General features: G+C 49.7%; 1 pseudogene; it reads right to left on the minus strand.

Annotated features, from left to right (window-relative positions):
* Positions 1–656: 656 nt before the first annotated feature.
* LOC147718667 (glutathione S-transferase Mu 4-like) lies at positions 657–4,971 on the minus strand (annotated as a pseudogene).
* Between the last annotated feature and the right edge of the window lie 273 nt (positions 4,972–5,244).

Raw genomic sequence — 5,244 nt, forward strand, 5'->3', positions numbered from 1 at the left:
CACCAAACCTAGGACCACACATTTGCACGCTATTGATATCATATCCTAACAAAACAACAGACTCTAGTCTGTTGTGGAAACCTCACAACAGTTTACACTTAGACATCTGAAAGCAAAGGACCGAAATGCAATGTAACAGCAGACTGAGCACTATACATATATCATACAGAAATTTCCCCACAAGATAGTCTTGTAAGAAAATGCTACTTGTAATATATTGTTCAGGTTTCTTTTCTTGAGTGCTGTTAGGTTGAGGGAGGCGTTCTGGAGGGCATTTCCATGATTAAAAACGAATTACATCTAGGGGCTCGGTTTCTCCATACACCAATCATGTAAAACTTATTTTAACTCAATGGACCAAGTTGCGTATGGTTTATGTACATCATCTCCCACATATTGATATACAACTAGTGGTTGAAAGGTCTGCTATATATTCAGTGCGGCTACAGAATTAGAATACAAACCTCAAGTCAGCATCCACCTAGATAGGTATCGGTTTGTAAAACAAAATGGTGCAGCAAGCCAGAAGGTGTGCATGGATATGGGCCTTGAATAATCTACAACTTCTTAGTAACTGCTTATGCACGTTTCCCACAGATATGAGAAATACAGAGTTCTTGGTAAGCAAGCAAAAAAAAAAGTGTGGCAGGAAAACATGACAAAAAACAAAAACACAGATTTAGACTAGAGGATTTATTAGTCATTAAACAGATGTTGATGTTTTTGCTTTGTTATGCAAGGCTCTTCTGCCATTTGGTGAAGTTGGTCCTACTTCTCATTGCACCATTTGGCAATTCGGTAATTGATTGGAGTTTTCATAAAGCGGCTCGATTTCATGTAAGTGTCAATCTTTTCTAAGGCCTCAAACTGCTGCATGAAGGTCTTCAGGTTGGGGAAGGAATCAAGACAAGTGGGCTCCAACATCCAATGCTGATCAAGAACATCATACATTAAGAAATCAGCAATGGTGATCTTTTCTCCCGCAAACCACTTCCGTTCTCCAAGGAACTGTGAAAACTGCTTTAGTTTATCAGGGAGTTTCTCCAGATATGGGCCTTTTAGACTCTCAAAGTTTGGATTATATGTAATAGTGACGTCCTGTGCGGTTGCTCCCCTCGCCCTCTGCCTCCCCCAGACGCTGTATTCACTGCTGGCTGCATTAGCTCCTGCCTACCTGCCTGCCTGCCTGCTGTTTAAGCGCACTCAGCGCTCGGTATCGTTTCTTTGTGCAGATTTAATCTAATTAATTGTCTTTATCTGTATTGTACTCAGCGCTCGGTAGTATTTGCCTGCTTGTACTATATTGAGGTCCTGCTGCGCACTACTGCTAATTTCAGCAAAGAGACGATTGTGTAGAGTGCATTTTCAGTGTTTACCTACATTGAAGCTGTGTTTACCCTCGGCAGCCCGTGGCTCCTCCCAGATCCCGCCTCCCAGCTGCCCCTCCCACGCTCCACCCCCTCCACCATCCATTTATGACCTATGCCCCCACGTGCAGCGTCCACGCGCTGCGGCCGCGCCGAAGGTGCGCCAAAGGTAAGCCCGTCTACGCCCGTCCGCGCCTGGACCGCGCCCAGCGCCAGAGCCCCTGGGCCTCGTAATGTCCACCCCTCCCGCATTACTTACGATGCCGCCACCCTCCTAGCCCTCAACTCCGGCCGTTCCCTCAACTGCGTCCAAGCCGCCCCTGGACACACTCATGGACCCTTTTCCTGCAACACCTGCAAGTTCGACGGCACCAAGAACAACTCCTCATCCACGAACACACAACAGATATCCGACCCCAACCACCTACAATGCATCCTGCTCAACACCCGATCGGTCCACAGGCACGCCATTGACCTCTGGAATCTACTAGACACCATCTCTCCGGACGTCGCCTTCCTAACAGAAACATGGATGAACGCCACATCAGCCCCAGACATCACCATTGCCATCCCGGAAGGCTATAAGATCATCCGCAAGGACCGTACCGGCCACACAGGAGGAGGTATTGCTATTGTCCATAAGAAATCCATCCGCATCTCAACCAGCTCAGACGTCAATCTCGCCAACTCTGAACACCTTCACTTCCAGATCCACATCGACCCCAAAACCACACTCAGAGGCACCCTCCTTTACAGGCCACCAGGACCCCGCGCACAGTTTAGTGAAGACATCACGGACTTCATCACTCCACACGTGCTCCCCTCCAAGGATTACATCCTTTTGGGAGACCTCAACTTTCACCTTGAAAAGAACTACGACCGCAACACCACCACCCTTTTGGACAACCTCGCCAACCTCGGACTTAAACAACTTGTCACCACCTCCACCCACATCGCAGGTCACACACTCGACCCTATCTTCACCTCCAGCAAACATGTCTCCTTCAGCCACACCACAGCTCTCCTTTGGACTGACCACAGCTGCGTTCACTTCACCTACAACAAGCCCACTTCCAACAACCACCCCCAACCCACTCTGCAAAGAAAATGGAACAAAATCACCATCGACCAGATCTCCTCATCGCTTCTTCAAAACCCCCCAGCCCACTCCTCAAACCCAGACCAAGCAGCCACCAACCTCACCCAATGGTTATCCAACAGCGCCGACATCTTAGCACCACTGAAAAAACGACAAATCAAACTAGGCAGCAAGAAGGCCTCCTGGTTCAACGATGACCTTAAGAAATCCAAGAAACTCTGCCGCTCCCTTGAAAAGGCCTGGAAAAAAGACCCAACCACCAGCACCAAGGACGCCTTCAAAAACGCCACCCGCATACACCACCAACTGATCCGGAATGCCAAGAAAGCCGCTTTCAAGGACCGACTAGATAACAACGCCCACAACAGCAAGGAATTATTCAACATCGTCAAGGAATTTACCAACCCCTCGGCCAACTCCAACGACATCACCCCCTCTCAAGCCCTCTGCGACTCCCTAGCCTCATTCTTCCACAACAAAATTGCAGACATCCACAACAGCTTCGACAACCGACCCGAAGACCAACCCACCCAACCCCCTGCAGGACCCCCACCTCCCCTGAACATCCTCAATGACTGGAAGCCAATCTCCACTGAGGACACCATCCGTCTGATGAACTTTACCCTCTCAGGATCCCCCACAGACCCATGCCCTCACCACATCTTTAACAAAGCAAACTCCATTATAGCACCGCACCTCCGAGACGTCATCAACTGCTCCCTCAACTCCGCAACCTTCCCGGAAAGCTGGAAACATGCCGAACTCAGCGCCCTCCTGAAGAAACCCACAGCTGACCCCACCGAACTCAAAAACTACCGCCCTATCTCACTCCTTCCATTCCCGGCCAAAGTCATCGAGAAAGCGGTCAACCACCAGCTCGCCGCATTCCTCGAAACCAACAAATCCCTCGACTCCTCACAATCCGGCTTCCGAGCCAAGCACAGCACTGAAACCGCCCTCATCGCAGCAACAGACGACATTCGAACTCTACTGGACAATGGAGACACAGTCACCCTCATCCTCCTCGACCTCTCCGCAGCCTTCGACACGGTCTGTCATAGCACCCTTTTACAACGCCTCAGAAATGTCGGAATCCATGGAAAAGCACTGGAATGGATCACCTCGTTCCTCACCGGAAGAACCCAGAGAGTCCGCCTCCCACCATTCAAGTCAGAGGCCACTGAAGTCATCTGCGGCGTACCCCAGGGGTCCTCACTCAGCCCCACCCTCTTCAACGTATACATGAGCCCCCTCGCGGCCATCGCACGCCAACACAACCTCAACATCATCTCCTACGCTGACGACACTCAACTGATCCTATCACTCACCAAAGACCCGTACACGGCCAAAACCAACCTGCATGAAGGAATGAAAGAAGTAGCCGAATGGATGAAGCACAGCCGTCTGAAACTGAATTCAGACAAAACAGAAGTCCTCATCCTAGGCACCTCCCCCTCCGCCTGGGATGACTCTTGGTGGCTAGAGGCTCTTGGAAAAGCACCTATCCCGACGGACCACGCACGCAACCTGGGCGTCATCCTGGATTCCTCACTCTCGATGAACAGACAAGTCAACGCCGTCTCTTCATCTTGCTTCAACATTCTTCGCATGCTCAAAAAAACATTTCGCTGGATCCCCACCGAAACTAGAAAAACAGTAACTCACGCTCTGGTCACGAGCCGACTGGACTACGGAAACACCCTCTACGCCGGTACCACCGCAAAAAAACAGAAAAAACTCCAACGCATCCAGAACGCTTCAGCCAGGCTCATATTAGACATACCGCGTAAAGAACACATCTCTGACCACCTGAAAAACCTCCACTGGCTCCCCGTCAATAAGAGGATTACTTTCCGGCTCCTAACCCACGCACACAAAGCACTCTACGAAATCGGACCCGAATGCCTCAACACACGACTGTCCTTCTACACCCCCTCCCGCCAGCTACGATCCTCCAACCAAGCCCTTGCCACTGTACCTCGCATCAACAAAACCACCATGGGAGGTAGATCCTTCTCCTACCTGGCAGCTAAAACCTGGAACTCACTTCCCACTCATCTTCGCCTTACTCAGAACCACCTAGCATTCAGAAAGCTACTTAAAACGTGGATATTTGACAAGTAATTCCCCACCCTTCCTCAAGCGCCTTGAGACCCTCTGGGTATGTAGCGCGCTATACAAATTTATTGACTTGACTTGACTTGACTCGGGTCATTTCGGTCCCACTTTCACCAAACAGGTTGTGTTTGCGTCCGATGTACTGGAGGATGGCGTTGCTCTGGGTGAGTTTTGTATCCCCATCAATCAGGTATGGAAGATTCGGGTAGTCCAGTCCCAGCGTTTCCTTTTCCTTCAGTCACTGGCTTTTGTCGTAATCTGGAGCTGGTCCAGTGATATAATGCTTGTCTTCATACGCAGTCCCGGTGTACTCCAAGAGCAGTCTGATGGAGTGCGCCAGCCCCCAGATGTCCCAGTATCCAAGTATCATCGTTATTGCGCCGATGGGTTAACGGAGTATCTAGGTTCTAGCGCCTAGAAGTTATAATAAACTGTAGTTGGGTCGAGCAAGTGACTTAACACAATCGTCATTTGTAAACTTTACTGCTGTGTGGTAGGTTGTTGAATTTGATGATGAATCCAATCAAATCCGGCAATTAATTATGATGTATTAGGTGGGTCCCTTTGGAAAAAAATTGGATTGTACATACTGGACTGAGCATGGGTGGGCAAGCAGAAGAAGATCCTCGTCCTGCCTTGAAATTGAATTAGTGTTGCTTT

This window comes from Lissotriton vulgaris, chromosome 4_1 (genome assembly GCF_964263255.1).
Source record: "Lissotriton vulgaris chromosome 4_1, aLisVul1.2, whole genome shotgun sequence".
Classification (NCBI taxonomy): Eukaryota; Metazoa; Chordata; class Amphibia; order Caudata; family Salamandridae; genus Lissotriton; species Lissotriton vulgaris.